A 22887-nucleotide genomic window follows, 5' to 3' on the forward strand; every position below is an offset into this window, starting at 1 on the left:
CTTGAGAGCCTGCCCCAGTGACATCCTTCCTCCAACAAGGCCACGCCTCCTAAGCCTACCCAAACAGCTCTGGCAACTGGAGACACCTGATGGCGGGTGTCAGGGACCTGCGACTTACACGTGGTAAGCGCATTTTCACTTTTTGAGAAGCCTCTGCATGGCGCCTGGACTAGCTTACATCCCGTAAGCAGTGTGCGAGGCTCCCTTTGTGCCTTCCTCACCGGCATCTCCACATCTGTGGTTATGGTTTTCCTAAGGACCGCCATTCTGACCAGGCTGAGACAGAACCTGTGCCTCCAGTGCGAAGACCATGTAAGCCAATAAGAACTCTGAAATTCATGTATGTGCGTGCGCACACACACACACACACACACACACACACACACACACTTGATTAGTGTAGAATTGCAGTGTAGTTTTATTTTGTATGAGTTATTTGTTACGAGTGTTTTACCTGCATCTGTTGAGGTGCACCACGCGGATGGAGTGCCTGGGAGGTCACCAGAGGGTATTGGGTCCCTTGGAGCTGGAGAAACAGAAGACTGTGAGCACAGTGCGGGTTCTGGGAACCAAAGCTGGGGTCCTCCGCAAGAGCAGGCGCTCTTGACTGCTGAGTCTTCTGCTTCTCCAGCCCTTCTGCGTGTTTAATTTGCATTGCTCCGGCAGCTGGTGAGGTGGAGCATGCTTGTGTTTACGCTACTTGTATTTTCTCTTTGGAGAACTCTGTTCATTTTAGTCGCTTGTTTATTAACTGGGTTGTTTGATTTTTTCATTTATTTTATTCTTAATTCCTTGTGTATTCTGGATATCAGTCCTTTGTCAGCTCTTAAAGATTTTCTCCCGTTCTGTAGGCTCTCTTTCCTCAGTTAGCTGTTTCTTTTACCAGGCAGAAACCTCACTTTCTGAGTGACTGAAGTCCTATTCAGAAAGTCCTCGCCTAGGACTGTGTTTTGAGGTGTTTCTGCTCTAACAGTTTCAGAGTTGCCGGTTTTAAATGACTGTCTTTGGTGTATTTCAAGCGTACTTCTTGAAGCTTAAGAGACGGGGGTCCAGGTTCCTTCTACCTGTGGTTAGACAGTTTCCCCAGCATGGTTTGCTGTTTGCCCCTCCCCCTTTTTTCTGTCCAGTGCATATTTTTAGCACCTTGGTTGACAATCAAGGCTGAATTTATGTCTGAGCCCTCTTTTCTTTTCCACTTCTGCACATCTATTATTCTGCTGGCGCTGTGCTGTTTATGCTACCATTTTTCAGGTGGGGCCTAACCAGCACAGAAATCAGTACCACGATCATGGACTGTGCTGTCACGGGCATTATCTGTGAGAGGGGATTGAAATGTTGGGCTAGAAACGCTGTTGAATTCTCAGTTTTAATGAGCTGTTATGGGGACTTGGAGGGTAGTCCTGAGAATAATGTAGACTAATGGGGGCCTGGACTGTGAGATTCCAGGGGGATGTTTGTGAGCCTCTCAAAGATTCCATTGGGACTGTTTGTGTGGCTCCATGGCTGCTGGTCAGCTGGGGTTGAAGAATCAGATGTGATGAAGGAGCGAACAGCATGACTGATAACGCTTCTCGGGCTCAACATGGAGAAGCAGCGGCCTAGGAGCCCAGGCTGCACCTGAACTTTGCAGCACAGATGTTCAGTGTTTCCCGTGTTACTGATCAGAGCAGCATGAGAGCTGCGGGGCTGAGGGGATGGAGCTGAGGTTTGGCCCCATGAGACAGAATCAGAGTCCCTCAGGGACCTCTGGGTCCTCTATTCTCTCCCACTGTTCGTGTCTGCTATTCGTAGTACTGCTTTTGTCACTATGGCTCTGGAGTCTCGCTTGACGTCAGGCTACCAATATTTTCGTATTGATTTTGTTTCCTGCCACTCCGCTAAAAGTGGTTCACAGCTCTGGGGTTGAGTCTTTGGGGTCTCTTATGTGTAGAATCTGCAGATGGGCACTATCTCACTTCTTTCTTCCCTGTATGTGTACCTTCTTTTCTTTCCTTCTCTTGTCATATTACACGGGTGAAGACTTTAATGGGGTGGAATTTGCCAGGGTAACTCTCTGGTCAGGGCGTTTCTCTCCTTTTTGATTGCTGTTTTAAGCACCTTATTAGTTAAAGGTCATTCAGATTTTCTAACCATTATTCAGTTTTGGTAGATCACACAGTTCTAAGGATGTGATTATTCCAGCTAGGTCATCCAGTTAGTGGATACAGTTGCTGATTTTACTCTCTCATGTCTTTTTATCAGTGAATGGGATAGCAATGACCCCACTTTATATCTGGTATCCAGAGTGTTTTCTCTCTCTCTCTCTCTCTCTCTCTCTCTCCCCCCTTCCCTCCTCTTCCCTCTCTCTATTTCTTAGACAATATAGCTAAATATTTGTTAACATTTGAAAGAGTTAAATTTGGCTTTTGTGGATTTTTGCTAATTTTTTTACTCTTTTATTTTTCTCTACCTTAATTGTCATTGTTTCCTGTTATCTTAGCTCATCGCTTTTTAAGGTTCCTTACGGCACCTAGACCACCTTAAAAAGGTGCTGAGTACTCACAGCAATAGCTCATCTCTCTTTGACCTTCTCTGTTTGCTTCCATATTTGTTTACCATTTCTGCCTTGATGTGATTGTTTTAGAGTATGTTGTTTGATTTCTACATGTTTGTAAATTTTTCAGTCAATTTTTAATTTCATTTTATTATGATGGATATTCAGTCTTTTAAAATCTATTAAGGCTTTTTTATAGCCTAATATATGGTTTGTTCTGAAAAATATTCCATATAAACTTGACAAAAAATTTGTATTTTGTGGTTGTTACTGAAGTATTTTACACATATCTGTATCTGTGTGTGCATGTGGCCATCCACCATCAACCCATTGATCTATCTTGCTATGTGGCCTTTGTGTCTACAGTTCCCTGGGCCTGCAAAAGCACATTCCTAGATGTTCGCGTCGCTGTTTTCTCATCACTGCTCGGGTCTACGTTCACATAAAACCCCAGAAAATCTTCCCTCTGACCAGAGTCTGAAGCTGCACTTCAGCTCACGACATCTCCCACGACACTCACAGCCTTGTTTCCTGGTTTGTTTTCACCGCATATCACAATCTGAAATTATATGACTAATAGACGCTTTACTTGTTCGCTGACTTTCTCAGCGAACAAGATCGGTGAAAGAGGAGATGGCCGTGTCTGCAGCAAGCAAGCATCCGATGGACAGGTATTTAGTCACGCCACCTTGCTCTTTGATAGGGCACCGTTTCCACTGAGATAATTTTCTATGGCTTTCATGCTGGGAGGCCTGAGAGGCAGCTCATACTCTGGGTAAGCTTCCTGTGTATTTTCCATTTCTGAAATCAAATTGAAATTGCATCAGAATTCTCTTTCCTTCATTCCTGTTTGAAGTTGAAAGTCTGATCACCTGATCAGTCTGGACTATCCGTATTACTTTTGCGTATTTTAATAAAACGCTTGCTTTTTCTATATTGGGTCTCCACACTCTGGAATAACTTTCAGGAGACCGCTCTTTCACAAGCAAACCTGCACAGCAGCCTTCCCATTTTGTTCTGATTCTTCCACAAACGACACCTCCGTGCAGTGTGTATTTTCCAGGCTGATAGTTCATTAAAGTAAGTTTCAAAAAACCAAATGAAAAGGAGATATGATCAAGAGTGGAAGTGTGTAAAACTGCTTCGGTTTGGAAGAGAATGTTTCTTTCTAAATGACTCCCTTGTTGCAAATGGCAGTTTGAGAAGTAGCAACTTCAGTGGAGAGACTTTATTTCTTTACTGGAAGAAAAAGAAAGAGAAAAACCCTCAAATGCTGGTGGACACTGTACATTTCCCCAGAAGAATATGTATACTTTATTGCTTTATCCTGCTAGTGTATTGAATTATGTACTACAGTGCATGCACACACGTGTGCAAGCACACACATGATCTCACATCTACACGCACACAATACACATCTTGTTCCTTCTGTAATTCATTTATTTGTTAATTGTATATTGTTTGCTTTGTGAGACAGGATCTTTCTGTGTAGCCCGGGATGGCCTCAGACTTGTGGAATTCCTTTTGCCTAAGCTTCCCAAGTTTTGGGATTACAGGCATGAGTCAACATTCATGTTTTCCTTAATTCTATATTTAAAAAAAAATCAAAGTTCAAGACAGTACAACAGTTAATCTCGGTTGTCAAGTTCGTGACTCTGGAACGGCGCGGGAGTGGGCCTCTGGACATGCCTCTGGGGTGCCTTGATGGGGCTGAGGAGGAAGGCCTACTGCCCGTGTCACCGTGGCTAGGGCTGGAATCCTAAACTGTAGAAAAAGGAGAAGTATGCTGAATGCAAGCAGAGTGCAGCCAAAGTAGCCCTTTCTTCCTTGAGTTGTTCCTCTCAGGGTATTTTATCACAGCAACTGAAAAACAAAGAACGTCATATAGTTGTCTTTAAATATTTGGTAGAGCTTGTCTGTTAATAAGGAATAGAACAGGTGTTTCTATGATCTCTTCTTCATTTACCACTCTGCCCTCAATGGTATCCGAGTTTCTGACCTGTATCACTTCCCATCTTTCCTGAGGTTTTCATCTAACATTTCTTGAAAAGCAACACTCTGGGTGACTCTTCCCACTATTGTCTGAGCACATCTTTATCTGTTCTTCACTCTCTCATGCTTTTCTTTTCTTTACCATCAACCTCCACAAAAGACAAATAGCAATGATAACACTTTTCTTTCATTTTGAGTTTTTTCTTTTTGATTTTTTATAGTATACAAGATATGTTTTGTTATGAGATTTATATACATTTATATACTCTGCTCTCAGAGCCCGAACCTGCTGTCTCCCTCATGTCCCCTGTCTGTTCTTGCTGCACCTTTCCCTCCCCACAAACAGTACCCTCTCCTGCTTTCATGACACATGTCTTGTATTACTCTCACTTTACCATTCCCTTACATTCTCTTCTTCTCTTCTCAAGTCCCTTCTCTACTTTCATCACACACACACACACATACACACACACAATCTATAGTCCACATATGTGAAAAAATATGTATTTCTTGTCTTTCTGTGTCTGGTTTATTTCACTCAGCCTAATGATCTCTATTTGCATTCATTTTCTGCAAATATTATGATTTTTTTCTTCTTTATGGCTGAACAAACTTCTAGGGGAAGAAATCTGGCTGATACCTCCACATAATGCAGATTAGCTTTAAAAAGCTTCTGTGAACCTCAGGGGTCACAGTCACACGAACCTCCCTTGGTGGTAGCCCAAACAGGAGAGTATGTTCTGTCATAGGTCAAAGTTACCTGCGGAAGGTCAGTTTGGTCCTGAAGGGCTGGAGGCTGTCAGTATCCTTTCTGCGTGCTGGTTAGTTTTGGTCAGCTTGGCACAAACTAGAGTCTCTTGAGAAGGAGAGCCTAGTTGAACTGCCTTCAACAGATTGGCCTGTGGGCGAGTCTTTGGGGGTATTTTCTTAACTAGAGATTAATGTGAAGGGCCCAGCCCACTGTGGACACTCCTCGGCAGGTGGTCCTGAGTTGCAGAAGACTGCAGGCTGAGCAAGCCATGGGGAGCAAGCCCATGCTTGCCCGTGTGTGTGTGTGTGTGTGTGTGTGTGTGTGTGTGTGTGTGTGTAGCGTGTTCCTCCACGCTCCCTGCCCTTACTCCCCTCAGCGACAGGCTGCAGGCAGGATGCGTAAGCCAAGTAAACCCTTCCCTCCTCGTGCCTGTTAGGGTCAGAGTTTATCACAGGTTCTCTTGAGGGGAATTCTTATTAGGAAAATGGGTTTAGATTTAGTCTTCCTAAGGCCCTCCAATGTCATTTGTTGAACTCGAGTCCCCTTTGTGAGACCAGAAGAGGGTATCCTTAATCTGACTATGTTGTTTAGAATTGGGACCTTTGGAAGGTAGATGTTGATGAAAATATCCAAAGGGAGCCCCAGCTGTTGACAATTGCTGACTGTCTTAGGTGCTTTCCCTGTTGCTGTATCACAGGCAACTTAAGGTGTGTGTGTGCGGGGGCTTGTCCTGACTCATAGTTTAAGGATACAGTCCACCACAGAGGGGAGTCAAGGCAGCAGAGGCTTGAAGCAGCTGGTTAGATCACATCCACAGTCGGGAAGTAGGAAAGGACACATGAACGCTGCTCAGCAGCCTTCCCCGTTAATGCTCAGGCTACCGCTGCTCAGCTGCCTTCCCCATTAATGCTCAGGCTACCGCTGCTCAGCCGCCTTCCCCGTTAATGCTCAGGGAGTAGCCTTTCCACAATTAAGATGGGTCTTCACACAGCAGACAAATTATTCAAGATAATCCTCTATAGGCATGGCCAGAGGTTTAACTCCCAACTGATTCCAGATTCTGTCAGGGCTGACAATACTCACCACATTGACTCAAAGAAAGAGGAGGAGAAGGAGGAAGAGGGGGAGAAGGAGGAGAAGGAGGAAGAGGGGGAAAAGGAGGAGAAAGAGGAAGAGGAGGAGAAGGAGGGAAAGAGGAAGAGATATACACGAATGCCCCGACTCTTGTCCTGCAGTGTCCTGTATATTGTGCTACCGGCAACAGAAACAGGCTAACAGGACAACCTGAAACACAGGGGCTCAAAATGGCTCCCCTTTCCAGCAACCTTCCCAGTGAGAACTGAGTAGAACTCGTAAGTAAAGCTCTTACTTTTTCGCAGGCCACTTTGAGCCTGGGTCCTCACTGGGATTTTATTCCTCCAGTTTATCCTCAGTTTATCCCCCTACCAGCAGCAATTTATCAATTACACAATTTATCCAGTTTATTTCTCAGTTTATCCCCCTACCAGCAGCAATTTATCAATTACACACTAAGTTTTCCTTCCCTGGCACTGGTTTCCGAGGCCCAGTCCTTAGTTTCTGTTCTGGCAAGTGTGTGTGTGTGAGTGTGTGTGTGAGTGTGTGTGTGTGAGTGTGTGTGTGAGTGTGTGAGTGTGTGTGTGTGTGTGTGTGTGTGTGTGCAGGCATTGCCCTGGGGAGTTCTGCTGGCTCTGGGAAGAACTGTTGATTTTTCTGCGTTTGCCTTTCTGTCTTGACTTCGGTGTGATGGTTCAGAAACCAGAAGCCTTTCACTTTTGTGTCTGTTATTTTACCTCAACTGTGCCCGTTTCCTATTTTGAACACTTTGAAATATTGTTATTGGAGTAGGAATTAGAAGTTAAAGCTATGTAAAGAATGAAGCAAGCATGCTGGCCACATTGGCTGCTCTGATTGCACGCCCAAGCGTTGTACCAGACCAGGGATGTCCTGAGAGAGACGACAGCCCACAGTTGCCTCTGTCTTGCTACATAAACAGCACATTTTGAGTAAAGACAACATTGTTCTACTTTCAGTTCTGAAATAACTTTACCACTTGGAATAAACCAGGAGAGTTTAAACCACAGACACACAGCAGATAATGTCAGCGACCAAAGATGGGTTATTTATGTAGCCCTTTGCCATAGTGGCTTCCTGTAAAGAGTTCACGTTCATGAGTGACTCAGCGAAGACAATTCTGAGTGGCCTCTGAATACACACTGCCAGGATGGTGTGACAGGAGGTAGAACGTTTGCACCCTTGGGAAATGAGTGGCTGGCTTGGGTGCTTTTAGCTAATACATTTCCCCCTCAGACACTACACTTAGTATGTAACGGGCGGGGAAGCGACACACCTTTTGACCAATCCCACTCTGATTCCCCTGAGAATAAAATGTAGCCGTCAGCAGATGGCAGGACACAATGCCATGCATTACGCGCAAGGCTGACGCCGGAGGGTGTGACCTCCACGCGTGGGCAAGTGTCAAGCCCACTGGGCACCTCAGAAGCACGCGTGAGGGGCGGGCCACACCATGCCAGGCAGCCTGACCCAAGAGTGGGAGGAGCAGGGAACGGGTGATCTCCACCCGACCCTGCTCCTCTGCTGCCATCTCAGCTGCTGTGGTGGGGGAGTCGGGTGGATGAGAGCGGCCTGCGCGCTGGCTGGACCCGGACCCTGGGCCCCGGCAGCACGCGCGGCTCCAGGCGCGGTCCCTGTCACTGAGGTCTGTGGATGCCTTCTCTGAAAGCCGGGATGCTTATGCGGTGGGAACGGTCTGCCGTGGCCTGTTTCATCCTGAAATCTTCCTGGGGGAACACGCGCAACGACACACTTCCACCCACAGGCTGTCGCCAAAGGTCAGCAACCAGGAAAACGCCAGGGTCTAAGCCCAAGCTCCCGCTGTGAAGATGTGGTTCTGTTCACTAAAAGATGACACCCCCCCCACACACACACACACGCAATGTGACCAACACAGTCATTCCCCCGTGAAACAGAAGGCTTACAGTTCTGAAAAGGTTCTTCTTTGGAATGGCTGAAGGTTTTCTGAGAAAACATGTTTAAGGAAAGATGAGAAATGAAGATAGTAGCCATTTTGGGGTGTTGCCAAAATGTTACCCAAACTCCATCTTATCAAACAGCTCAGCAATTTCATGAGTTAGGCCAATTAACCGCAAAATCAAGGCCTACTGACGTGGCTGCAAGCAAGCGCTGAGGACATGCACCTGCAGTGCGCGCCTCAGCCTGGACGTTCACCGAGCGCTTTGCCCGCAGCCCACTTTCTGCCCTGTGGAATTCATCCGGAGGGTGCCAGGGGGAGCGTGAAGAGCTGGGAAACGCTCAAGTGAAGGCTGTCTCTTCCACTTCCCTCAGCACAGGATTTAACTAAACTCCAAGCTCCTAGTTTACACATCTCGCCTGGCTCTTTCTCGGCCCTCCCCAGACTGCTTTGCCGGTTAATCGCTGCCTCTAACAGAAAGACTTACGCACAGAGGGCATTTTCTGTAGCTTTTTCTTTACTTAATAAAGATACTGGTCCACACATCAGCAATTAGAGGAGACTGTCTGTACCATGGAAGACGGAGGTGCAGATAATTCATAAAGTTAGCAAGAGCCACTGCTAATCAAATATTTGTTGGCCCACAACAGATAAATAATTCTTTGTTATGTTTTTAATTAAAAGTGGCTGTGCGTGTGAGGGTGTAGATGTGGGTGTGGTATATGCACATGTAGGGGGGGTCCATTTGTGCTTATAGGCCACGGGACAGGGTTAGGTGGCCTGTTTTATTGCTGTCTCCCTTAGTCACAGAGCATGGAGCTAGGCTCATGGTCAGGATGGCTCTGTGGAGCCCCTGTCACCCCCCATACACATACACAATGCACACACAAAACCATGCCCAGCTTTTTCTCTGGGGTCTGGTTCTCCTGTTTGGGAACAAGTACTCCTACCTGTAACTCCTCAGCCCCTTTTTATTTTTACCATGCTTTTTTAGTCCTTATTTGTTTGATGGAGGTGTGCTAGGATACATTGCTCCAAAACCTGTGTTTGAATGACATTAAATGAAAGCTAAGCTCTTCTCTGAGATAGTACCTGGCAGATTCTAGTCATTGTCCTCAAACTTATCTACTCAGAGGCAGATTTGCAAGCCATGCACATATTAAGAAAACATTTGCAGCTCTTGACCACCCCCAGAATAATCCCTACAAAAGTAGGTTCGGTGGAAGAGTCTAAGGCTTCCATAATTTATCCTGGTTCTGCTTCTCTCGGAACTAGACACTTGGCTAGTGTTTAGCCATCATAGCCCGTGGCTTCACTTCAAACCTTGTGAATTGGTTGTTTGAGTCTTTTTCTGGGCCCAGACGATGGTTACAAACGCAGCCTCAGTATGTCAGAATTGCTCCGTGGTTGGATGCTCTTCAGCATGGTCAGTGCCTCAGCACAGCCATCAGTCACATGGAGCTAAGAATAATATTTATCTCAGAATTGCCATGAAGGATAAACGAAATAAAGCATATGAAGAGCTCCGAGATGCCTCTGGCTTACTGTGAAATGCAAGATACACATTTATTACAGTTTAGATCTGGAATGCACCCACAAGTGTCAACATTCATGTGTTGAACTATGGAGACTGGATCATGGGTCTCTGACCTCCCTAATGGTTGAATCCAGTAATGTCTTTTCTTGATGGGCCACTGAGATGCTGAAAATGGAGGATCATGTTGGATGGAATAGGTCCTTGGGGGCTGCATGGTCTCATCTCTCTCTCTACCACCTGCCTACCACTGGTGACATCACAATGTACCCCATCACACACTCCGCATCATGGCGTTCTGTCTTACCATGGGCCCAAGCAACAGATTGAACCTTGATTATGGATTGAAACCTTGAACCAAAAGAAAGTGTGCTCTTTCAAGTTGATTCTCTCACCTGTTTTGTCATCCAAGTGGACAGGTGACTGATACAATGATGCTGCTCATGTTAATGATGGCTAGAATGCCATTTCCAATACCTGCTTATTAAAGATTTACTTGCTCAAAGAACTGACCAGGTAACTTAATGGCAAAGATCCCACCTAACTTGCAAGGACCTACATTTGGTCCCCAGAACAAAGAAAGGAAGAAGAGAGAGAGAGAGAGAGAGAGAGAGAGAGAGAGAAGGAAAGAAAGAAAGAAAGAAAGAAAGAGGAGAGAAAATAATAATAATAATATTTTTAAATTTTTGTTTTAAGTCAATTCAAATTCCACATCCTGGAATAAGCCACCTGTTCCTCCCTCATGTCTTGGTATCCATTAAATGGATATAAATACTTGTAGAGAGTCATGACATGTGAAGGAAAATAAGTGAGACCAGATTATTAAGAAGCTGAATTTTGATTGGAAAATTGGAGCAGTGGCCGTTAACATACGCTATCAAAAGAGTGGCCAGTTCTGAGCAAGGTCAGGGTCAGGGGATATGAGACAGAAAACAGACTTTGTAGGGAAAGAATGGGAGTTTTTGTTTAGCCACACCAAATGGGCTGACAAGATTCTGATGCTGAGGTCCGAGGCCAGGGTTAGAGGAACTACCTCAAATTATGCGGCGAAATGAACTCAGCTAAGGAAACCCTTCGCTTTCTTCCATTTACCTCTTTTTATTTGCGTGCGTTTATTTACCTTTAAGTTGCACTTCTGTAGTTAGTTGTGTGCTGCTGTGCACACGTGGAGGGCAGAGGACAGGCTGCAGAAGTCCCTGCAGATCCCTGGCGTTACACTTGGCGGCAAGTCCTTTCACCTTCTTTTTTAAAAAACAACTACGTGCAACAAATTCTATGCATAGATCTTCTTTATAGCATAGCATTAACTGTCGTAGTTAATAAGAGGAAAATAAAATATTTGTTTAATGGAATGACAACCTCAAAAATTAAAATAATTAGCCAAAGCATTTTCTTTGGGGTCATCCATGTTATTATCCAACGGCATGGATCCATGTAGGCCATATGATTCTCCATTGAAGTTAAATGGGAAAATCATGCCGTCATGTCGATGGTTTGCAGCTCTGCATGAGCCTCTCTTATCAGGGCAGGTGTTCAGGCCTGAGAGCAGCAAATCCATCAGAGCCACAATGCGTGGGTTTACTCAGCTGCAGCTAATGATGGCCTTTCTCACAGGCTAGGAAAGCCCTGCTGAGTTCTCTAGGCAAGTCTACTGGGGTAGCCCCATCACAGGAAACATGCATCCTCCGGCTCCTGGTGATAGATCGGTCTACAAGACTGTGTGGCCAGCAGCCTCTCAGACACTCCCAAGTTCTTCCAGCTTCCCATCAGCCTGCCTCCCTCTCCTCAGCCTGCCTCCCTCTCCTCAGCCGGCTTTCCTCTCAGCCTGCTTGTCTGTGAAGGACTGAACCTGCCCTGAACTTCAGTCTGGTTGACTGTCAACTTCAAGCACAGCTCTCTCTATTTGGAGACAAAAATGAGTGAGCATGGCCCAGGAACATGGATTCAGGTTGCCCTGAATGGCTTGTTCCATCATGCATCATGAACTTTTATGGTCACAGAATTAAAAAGGAAATCAATGCCCTTGTCAAATACATTGGTGGGCCACCAGGTAGATGAATTTCAGCAAGGTTGGGAAGTCTCTGCTGTAGGCTTCAGATTTTATTTGATGACATTCTTATCTTTAGGGCCGAGAGAAGCTGTGGTCTCCTAAGTTAATATAGTCCAAAAGGATATTTTTGTTTTAATTCAAAAGACCAGTGTGTCAGATATAGTGGTTGTTGATAGTCTACTAAGGGGACAGAAGATAGCCCAAAAACAAAACAAAACTCTATGTGTGCGTGTCTGTGTGTCTGTGTGTCTGTATGCATTCCGGTGTACCCATTGGGGCTCTGTGGGTTCTCTCCTACTTTGTTTAAGCCAAAATTGATTCCCTTCCTTCTTTCTTTCCTTCCTTCTTTCCTTCCTTCCTTCCTTCCTTCCTCCCCTTCTTTCTTGGATATGCCTGTGTGTATACTACATGTTTGCGGTGCCTGCAGAGAACAGAAGAGGGTGTCAGGTCCCCTGAAACTGGAGTTACAGCTGTGAGCTGTCAAGTGGGTGTTAGACAGGGTTTCTTGTCATTTTTCAGCAGACTAACTGGCCAGTGGGCTTCTGGGTATTGGCCTCTGCCTCCCGTCTTACGGTAGGAGTGCTGGATTACAGCTGTGTACTGCTCAGGTCCTCACATCTGCTGCAGGTGCTTTATTCAGCGAACCGTCTACCCAGCACCGGCTTTGGCTCTTGATCATCAGTATTCCAGTTCTCCATAATCAACACGCAAACACCCTCTCTATCTGCACAGATATGACATCTTCAGGGAGCTTCAATTCTAGTGTTTTACCTAGCTTTGATATACGTTGCTCTCTGGAGAGGATGTCCTCCAAGAACTGGGAGCCATTTTCTTCTTAGGTATAGAGCTAGCAAGCACGACATTCTTTAAAGTTTCTACTTTAATTCTCTGAATGCTGAGATGGACCACTTTAAGCCCACATACACCCTTAAGCTGTCATACTGGACCTTGTCCATTGTGGAACAATTTCACTTCTCTTTACTCAAGTCACCGTTCCACCAGGAAACCCTGGAAAAATGAGGCACTAAGTATTTGACCATCCCAGTTGCGCTATGTGTAGCTCAAGAAGCCTGCCTGTTTGTCCAATGTAGAGCGGCAGAGAGGTCCTGGCATCAGGGTAGAAAGACAAGGCCTCACAGAAATTACTGCTGAAAATGCAGCCAAAGGACTTGGAGCCTGCTAACTCCTGGACACTGTCAGAGATGTGTTCATGAGCCATTACGGCCATTCCCCTGCAGACTCCTCTCCAGCAAGTGCCGCCAAGGGCTCGGGGCACCTCAGCTGTCCCTCAGTAGATGTTCTTCCAGCAGCAGCTGTGAGCCTTTGGGGCAGCGGGATTCTGTGGGATTCGAAGAAAGCTCACAAATAGACAACTGTAAACCAGTAACCCTGATAAACATAAATGCAAACATGCTCAATAAAAGTCTAGCAAACCAAAATCACTACACACTACCATCATGTGGGGTCTGTCCTCGGGATATGTGGTGGCTAATCTTGGTTGTCGGCGCATCAGGAACTAAAACACTGCGGGGCGCTCACTCCTGTAAGCGTTGTTTTGTTTTGTTTATTTTGTTCCAGCCTAAGAGAATGTCCAAATGTGGGAGGCACCTCCCATGGCAACCCAGGTAAAAGAACATGGGAAAGGGAAACTTGGCTTTTTGCCTGCTTGCCCTCCTGTTCATTGTGTTTGCTCATTGGCAAACACATCATCTGGTTCACCAGGGTCAGAATCTGAATCCTGAGGCCCTCAGTGCCAGACTGAGACTGCTGAGGTGTCCAGCCTCATGGACTGAGTGACTGCTGGATTTTTGGCCTCTTCAGTGTGAACAACCATTGCTGGACCACCCAGACTGCACCCTGACAGCCAGTCTAACACACACACACACACACACACACACACACACACACACACTCATTTTAGAAGCTCTGTCCCTTTGAGCCAGTTGTTCACAACCTTGCTAATGCTGCTTTAACACACTTCTTCATGTAGTGGTGACCCCAACCAAAAAAGTACTTATTTTCATTGCTACTTTATAACCATAATTTTGCTACTGCCATGAATCATAATGTAAATGTCTTGTATACAGAATATTTGATATGCGACCCCTGTGAAAGGTCATTCCAACCCAAAGGCATTGCAACCCACAGACTGAGAAACACTGCTTTAGATAATACTGACTAATGTGAAGGACAAGAATATGATATTTCACATTAACAAAATGAGCAGTAAAACCGGGTGATAGAACCACAGATTCAAAAAAGCACTTCACACAAAAGTTTTCCATGATAAAGATGTTTTTCTAAGTATAGAAGATATCTTAGTTACTTTTCCTAGTGCTATAATAAAATACTCTGACAAAGCAACTTAAGAAAAATGTTAATTTGGGCTACAGTTCCAGGTTACAGTCTACCACGATTAGGCTTAATAGAGGAAGGGAAGAAGAGATAAATATTTGTAGTTCTTTGAAGAAGGGAATTTCAGTTTTGTTCTAATAGGTGGAGATTTAAGGTAATGGATTATTAAGAGAGAAAAAGCAAAACAGGAGCCAGGTGAAGAAGCTATCGTTGCGTTCCAGGTGAGAAATGACAGTGGAAATAGATGTGGAATCGTGGTGTTGTATCAAGCACTCACTGAACTGACTCATCAGTTAGGACAGCCCATGTAAATGGAAATGGCAGTTATGCATTCATGCATACATGAGAAACAGCATTAAACTGGTAAACACTAAGCATTAGGAAAAATATTCGCCATCATGTGGCAAAGAATGAATATAAAGAACACATTTTAGGTAGGAAGGTAGAAAGTTTATCATGGCTGAAGAATCTATGCTGCCTGCCTGTGTGAGATGGCTGACAGTCACTCACAAATTTCAAACCACAGAACAAGCATGATGATTTTAAAATTCCATCCTTGTTGAATATTAACACTTACTGTTGATTTATGTTTCAGTTAATCAATGGTTATTCCTAAACCAGCTGTATACTCAAATCACCACACAGAAACTAGGATTTATTTAACTAACCTAGAGCACAGTGCTGGACAACAGTTACTCCATCCTAACCCTCCAAGCCTGCATAGCTTCCTCCCATTCAGACTTCCCACTTTATACTCGCTTTTAATCATATCTTAGGTCCTGTTCATCTCTCCTCATGATTCCAAGTCCTCTCCTGTCGATCTCTGCTCTCTGCCCTACTCTTCTCACTCCCTTCTTTCTCCTCCCCTCCAGACCAGGAAGTCCCACCCTATTCTCTCCATTGCACAGTGTAATTGACAATACAGAGAACAAATGGTGGCATGTTTTACACAGACTTGAAACAGGTGATGCTTAGAATAAACATCACAGTGCAATGTCCGGATTGAAACCAGACAGTGGGGTAGAGAAATCAGCATTTGAATGAACAAGCGTAAACTGTATACATTCCACAAGAACATTATACCAACATTCCACTGATGTAAAAACATGCCCAGTGCAATAGTGGCATCACTGTTATGGAGGCAATCAACTATTTACTGCAAACCTAGTTACAGTAAGTAACTAGGAAGGAAATAGGCCCAATAGGGAAACCTACTATTGTTGTTTTGCTAAATGGTCATGGTGACAAGCTGCCTTCCAAATATGTATGTACATACAAGTACCTTTATGCTACTCTCAGCTTTGGTCAGGGAAGCCTCTATTTGCAGTGGCCAATAGTTAATGCAAAGGTTCTTAACTAGTCAAAGTGCTGAGAACAAGTGACTGTTGAACGCTCAGCTGAGGTGAAGACATCTGTGTCTCCCTGTCCATGACTCAGGAACATCATGGAAGAGGGAGTGGAAAGAGCCCATGTTCTAGAGGATATGTTAGCAGAGAAGAGAGGCAGGAGGCAGGAGGCAGGCAGGGAGCCCAACCTAATCCTTCCTGATGCCTCGTCTTCTCTGCTGTGCTCTGAGACTGCTGCTTCCTCAGGGCTCTGCTCTCAGCTTCTCGTTGTGAATCACACTTTTCAAAGTGCTGCGCTTCCTGCTTTTCTATCCACTTGACGCAGCTAGAGCCACTTGGGAAGAGGGAATCTGAATGGAGAAAACTCCTCCATAGGATTTGCCTCTGCATAAGTCTGTCCTGCATTCTTTTAAATTAGTGGTGGATGTGAGAGAGGTGAGCCCCTCGAGGGTGCCGCCACCCCTGGGCAGGTGACCTGAGGTGTATACAGAGTGGGCTGAGTAGACTATGAGGAGCAAGCAGAATAGCCTCTGCCTCACCTCAGGTCTTGTCTCCAGGTTCCTGCCTTGAATTCCTGCCCTGACGTCCTTCAATGATGGACTGTGGAAGTGTAAGCTGCTTTTGTATGGTGTTTTATCAGAGCAACAGGAGCCACGGAGGAAGAAAGTCAGCTACGTCAGTCCCAGGCGCAGGCTCAGCTAGCTTTCCCACACATACTGTGACCCCCTGCCTAGGTACTACCTACAGTGGCCTGGGCCCTCCTGCATCAGTCACTAACCAGACATGCCCATAAGCCCTTCTGATTTAGGCCATTCCTCAATCAAGGTTTTCATCTCAGATGTCTTTTGACTGTCACTTTGACAAGCAAAGCAAGGGAGGACAGCTCTTCATATCCAATATGGCGCCATGTAAATGGCCCATAGAGGCCAGTAGAGCCCTTGAAGCTGGATTACAGATGTCTGTGCTCCACCCAGTGCTCATCCTGGAACTGAGACTGGGTCCTCTGCAAGAGCATCAAGTGTGCTTAACCGCTGGCCATCTCTCCTTTTCCCTTGTTAAATAGCAAGCAGGGTATGGATACAGTGAAGGTAGGCTCTCTCTCTCTCTCTCTCTCTCTCTCACACACACACACACACACACAGGCAAGCAGGAATTGGAAGGTTAGAAAGTAACAGGGAAACACTGGGCCTAGGAAGGAAGGCTGTCCAGACCCTTGGGGGCCGGATACAGCCTCCGCCTCTGACCCTGTCTATCCTCTCCTGTAGCAACCTTTTAAAAAACTCTACTTTATTTGGGGTGTTTAGGCCTCTACCTCCCTTCCACCAAGTGGGGAGACAGGGCACAGACCCCTTTGCTTCTTCCAGCTAGTTAGGGCCAAAGGGGTTCTTTTAGGGCTGTACAACAGCAGGCTCCTCCGTGACCCCGTGTCTTTAGTGTTTCTCTCTGACTGCTCCAAACGGCCACTCCGTCTCTGGTCTCTCCAAACTGCTCCATGCCACACGCCAACACCTAATGCCACACTGAATGCCGCACTGCCTCTTCTCGGCCTCACATTTACACTCTCTGAGTCCTAGACCATGCCCCTCCCCACAGCACATGAAAGGTCATTACCAGCTGCCAAAGATCACACTCCCCACCAGGCGATTAACAGATGTGGACAAACTCTAGCCCAACTAAAATCCCACACTTGGGATTAAAGCAAAAGCATTTTTACACAACACACAAAGATACGAAAACTTCCATTACACTCCCCCTTGTCGCCCATCTCACCAGGGACAAAGCCACCTCGGTCCCCACCCTCTTGCTCCTCTCTCAAGCCCTCCCCTCTGCACTTCAACTCCAGCAGTCGCTATGCTCATCGCTTCCTTTGCCCTGTCAGTCGCCTGCATTGCTGCCTCTGGGTCCTCACCTGCACCATCTGGTTTAGGGGTCTAATACCAGTTGCATTCATTTCTCCGAGAGCAGATCATATTCTCACAGATAAGACAAGGATGCTTCCGGTCCCCAGCTCGTTCCTGTCACGCCCTGCCACCATCTCCTCTAGGGCGTAGGAAGTAACCCTGCCTAGGCTGGCCGGGGTGGTCTGTAGCCCTGAGTTGCTTGTTGGGTATAGTGAGATGAAGCCATGTCTATACACGCACTCAAGGGCCAACAAGGAATGAGAATTCCAAAGATAACTCAGCAAGGGTGCTTTGGGGACTGCAGCATCTTTTTCTTTATAAAGACAAATGTCTGTCTATCTGTATCCTTGCATCACAGATTCAGTTCTTTGTTGAGACACAAGAACCTGAAATTGTCAACAGGGGCTGGCCTATCACAAGAGCATAGGAAATCTCTTAACTCACCTGGCATCCTGGGCAAAATCTAGCCAAGAGTATCAACCATTTAAAAAAAAAAAAAAGTTGTTTTTCAATGGAAGGGGGTATCAGGCAACTTTCCTATAATTTGTGGAATGTAGTTAAGCCAGGTCTCGGGGCATCTCCTTCCTCTCCCCCTCCTAAATCTATGTCTGCAGACAAGCCTCTGGCCAGACACGAAGCTGCCCTTCACTATGGAGCATAGCTGCTCCTGCTGCTGTTTCCTGGAGAGCTGGGTGGGCCCTGGGTGGGTCGGGCCTTCTGATATTGCCTCCAATAAGTCAATCAGCACATCCTTCAGATACCCAAGCAACGGGTGATCTGGAGAAGAGGTAGCGATGGGCTGTGATGCTTTCCAGTACTGGGGGATTCACCTAGGTGTCCTCCCAAGGATGCATATTTTCTTAACAAATTCCGTGCCTCTACAAAGGAAGTGTGTTTTTCAGAGCCGGCAGTCAGGAGGTAAGAACTGGAGTAATTCACTGGGGCTGCTCGCCTGCGGTTCCTCTGCAGATGTGGTAACAATGTAAATATTGATGTCTAGCAGTCGGCCCATTTGCCCTCCCCCCAGAGGTGAGGAGAACTTGCAGCTCTTGCTGAGAGGGCGCTAAGGGCAGACAGGAAGTTCAGAAGAGAATGTATTTGTTAATTTCCCCCCTAAGTTTGAGACTTTAAAAGAAAAGCAACAAAGAGGAAACACAGGCTTCCTCCCCACCGAGTCTTGTCGGGCGATGCCCTTCACAGCCTTAGCACTTTCAAGGGCCCAAGTTTTCTGTGTGCTTTGCTAATGGGCTAAGCTAGCTGGGGAGTTAGCGGGGAGCTGACTTGGCTGTGAAAGCCTGGTCTTGGGAGTTGCATGCTGACTGCTGGCCTCCTACTAAGGACGCTGTGATCCCTTTATTCCATGCGAGGCTTCCAAAGAGTCACACACCACGCCCAGCTGTGGCGGTCTGTATTTTAAAGCCTTCTGGCAGGGGCCCAGCACTTAGTGAAGCCTTTTCATTTGGTCACCCCTGACTATATACAGCCGTGTGTGTCATAGGGACATTTCTGATCAATGATGGGCCACATACATGGCTGGTCTGTTTACTGCCTAGTGATGTTGTAGGTTTCTCAGCATCATAGAGCAAGGTTAGCATTGTGTCACGTGCTTGTGGTGATGCTGAGGTAAGGGACAGTGCAGTCTTATGAGAACTATGACACAAGTCACACTTGGTAGTATACACACATAACCCCAGCACCTGGGAAGCTAAGGGAGGAAGATTGAGACATTGAGGCAAGCCTGGGTTTCACAGAATGCTATAGGCCAGGCTTGGCTGTGTAGCGAGTTTTCTGAGTATACTGAACACAATTATGTACAATACACAATGCAAGGTAGGGATCAGAATGCACGTTAGTTGTTTAAGTGTTTAGAATGCCTTTGGCTATAAACAGGTTTGTATGAAGCGGTTCTCCAATGTTACTCTAGCATAAGCTGCCTCATCGGCTCCGTGTCTACCATATTTCTTGACTGCACCAAGTCAAGTGGTGGCGACTGGCTTATATCGTGTGTGTGTGTGTGTGTGTGTGTGTGTGTGTGCTCTAAAACGTTCCCACAATGACAACATTGACCAATGACACAGTGCTCAGCATGTGTCCCTGTGTTAACTGACCCATGACCATACAACCAAAATAGAAGAGAAATGAAGAGAAATGAGCTAAGATTTTTATAAAATCATGTCTAAAGGATGGTTACCACAATAGTGTTTGTGCCCTCATACTGAAAACTATAAACTCCATATTATGCTTACCTTTAACATAACAGATGCTTTATTACCTTCCGTTTATCGTATAAAATAATTATAGCTAATCAAATCCACAAAGTCTTACGAACCATGAAGTGTGATGGTGATGGCCCGTATTTGTTGACATGGTAAAACCCCACACAGCAGTAAATGAAAAATCCTCATGAAAACACATAGTACAGTTCAGTCTATAAACAGGGTATGTATAAATATGATGAAGAGATTTTGAAAAGTGCATGTGAGAACATTAAGATAATCTCTGGGTGATGAGATTCAGTCTTAAACTTCATTATATTTCTCACAGTAACATTAATAACTTTTATAGTCTAAAGGAAAATTTTTGTGTTTGCAATAAACTCTGTTTCTGTAATCAGGCTGGCCTCAGCAGAAACCAGATTGGCACAGAGACCATTGTAAGCAGATAAGCAGGGCTTTAGGAATTCAGCAGACAGTTCACTACTCCACAGCTAGGAAGGGCAGACATGTTTATCCAAACTGTGAGAGAGAAGGAGCCTGGCTGATCGCGGGCAGTGCCAGGCCTTAGATCAGCACTCTTCCCTGTAGCTCTGGGCCAGATGAGAGAGGCCGCACATACAGACCCGCCTGGGGGTGGGGGCAGGGAGCAGATCTGGGAGATGCGTTGTGTTTAATGACCACACCCTGCCCGTGGCTCAGTCTGCTACCCTCGGTTAATCTCACGCTGGCGGAAATCAGCACAGCATTCCTTACGTTAGACGCTGGGAGGATGAGCTGCTGTACAGTGAGGGGGAACCCAGGCCACGGACAAGATCCCAACTGGTGGCGAGCCAAGTTGGCCCGGAGAGCAATCGGCCTAATTCTAAGGGGCCACAGGTCTTTGGGATGGAAGTTCACACTGACCGGGTCGCCAGTGGCTAAGCTCACAAGGAAAGGGGCGCCCACCGTGAGAGAAAGGGCTCAAGTGAAAGTTGAGGCCACTTGCGGTCTTGTCCGTGCTCAAAGCTGGAGCGCCTGGATGCAGAGGAGGTTCAGCGTTGTCCGGGACCGCTTTCCTATGACGTCTGCCTGTGTGTCACGGTTCACGGTCGGGGCAGGGCACGGCTTAGCCTCTGCGGATCTTCTCAGGTGTGAGCTTGTCTGAGGTTGCTGCCTAGGAGAGGGGAGGAAAGCGTTTTTTAAAAAGTCTGTATTTGGGGCGCAAGGGGAAAGAAACCGTCCCGGGAAAACCCAAAGGTCCCCTCGGACCTGGATCACACGGGCGGGTAAGAGACGAGGCACACAGAGGAAGAGTTGGACACTGTGGCATTCCGCCCAGGTCAGTAAAAAGCGGGAGGGGCTCGCATTCTCCCTTTACCCACAGACCCAGTCAACAGTAGGAAGGAAGGGTCGCTGTAGGGCCTGAGCCTGTAGGGCCAGGGCTCCGCCTGCCTCTGTGAGCCGGAGCGCGTGGGCTTGTGTGGGCTCTGGAGGGCAGGCAAGCCTCCTCCCAGGGCGGCCACTGAGCGCGGAGGCTCTCCCGCTCCACGCCTCCATCGATCACCTCCACCGAACAGCTAGGAATTTGTAGCAGGAGCAGGGGCCCGGCAGGGCCGGAGCCTTACCGACCTCTGGGGTCATAAAGCAATACAGAAGGAGCGTGACAGTGGGCCGCTAAGCTGGTCTCACCCCGCGGCTGCCAGTGGGTTCGGTGGGACCCCGCAGAAGGGCCTAAACCCGCACTACCCGCAGACCTGTTGAGTGGATTAAAGAGAGGAGAGCAGATGTGCAGAGACCTAAAGGGTGCCTAGTCCAAAGCCCACTGCGGGCGCCAATGCCCAGCTCTGGCTTGGTGGGTTTGAGCAGCTCCTGGCACATTGGCATTGGCACAGTTTGCTACATGAAGCATCGCAGTGAATGGGTCACCGTGTCTCTTCATTTTCTATTTTTTGAGCAATTTGAGGAACCGCGGTTCAGTCGTCCTTAAACGCTTGGCAGTGTCCATCAGTGGACCCATCTAGAGTTTGGTTCTTTCCAGTTAGATTTTCTTAATTTTTTTATTTTTATATGCGTGGGCGGTTTGGCTGCATGTGTGTCCGTGTGAGGTGCTGGATCCCTGGAACTGGAGTTACAAACAGTTGCTGCCGTGTGGTTGGTGAGAATTGAACTCGGGGCCTCTTCAAGAGCAGCTAGTGCTCTTCACTGCTGGGCCATCTCTCCAGCCCTTAGTTAGATTTTTTTATTATTGTGTTTTCTCTCTCTCTCATCTATCATCTATCGATCTACCTGTCGCTCTCTCTCTCTCTCCTCTCGTTCCCCCGCTCCCACTGGCTTGCTTTAAGCTCTGCCTGTGCCTTCTGAGTGCTGGGGTTAAAGGTGTACACTACGGCACCCAGCTACTGTGTCAGCTTCATTACTAGATATTATACATGTTTAAATTGTTTACCTCATTATGGATTAATTTGGTAGGCCATAAGCATTTAGAAATCCATCCTTTCTTCTAAAATTTCCAATTTGGTGGAATATTAGCTTTTAAAACCCTGCCTAATGATTTTGTGGATTTCATTGATAGCTTTTGTAATGTCTCCTTTTTCTTCCCTAATTTTGGTTTTTTTCTCTCTTTCCTTTTCTTTGTTTGGCTAAAGGTTTGGATTATCTTTTCAAGGAACCAATTCCTTGTTTCACTGATGCTTTGTAAATTTCAGTTTGCATTTCATTAATTTCTGTCCTAACCTACTAACTTTGGACCTGGCTGGCGTTTTGCCTTTCCAAGGCTTGGAAGTACTGCTGTAAGTGGCAATTATTATTTACTATTGATATATCTTTTAGTAACGCTGCTGTTAATCCTAAACAGTTGTATTACCAAATCACCACACGGAGAATATGATTTATTTAATTAACCTAGAATACAATGCTGGGCAATAGTTACTACATCCTAAACCACCAAGCCCTCATATTTTCTTAACATTTAGATTTCCCACATTATACTTGCTTTTAGTGAAATCTTAGGTCAGGTTCATTCTCCACATCATTCCAAGACCTCTCCTCCAGCCTGCTCTCCCAGATCTCTCCTGCCCTTCTCTCCTCCTCTCCTCCCACACTTTCCTGTCCTCTGGCTCCTCCCTCTCTTCCTGATTCCTTTCCATTGCTTAATACAGTGGCTGGTTGCTTTATTTTGGCATGTTTACACAAAATTGAGACAGGTGATGCTTAGAATAAC

Source organism: Meriones unguiculatus, chromosome 19 (assembly GCF_030254825.1).
Source record: "Meriones unguiculatus strain TT.TT164.6M chromosome 19, Bangor_MerUng_6.1, whole genome shotgun sequence".
Taxonomy (NCBI): Eukaryota; Metazoa; Chordata; class Mammalia; order Rodentia; family Muridae; genus Meriones; species Meriones unguiculatus.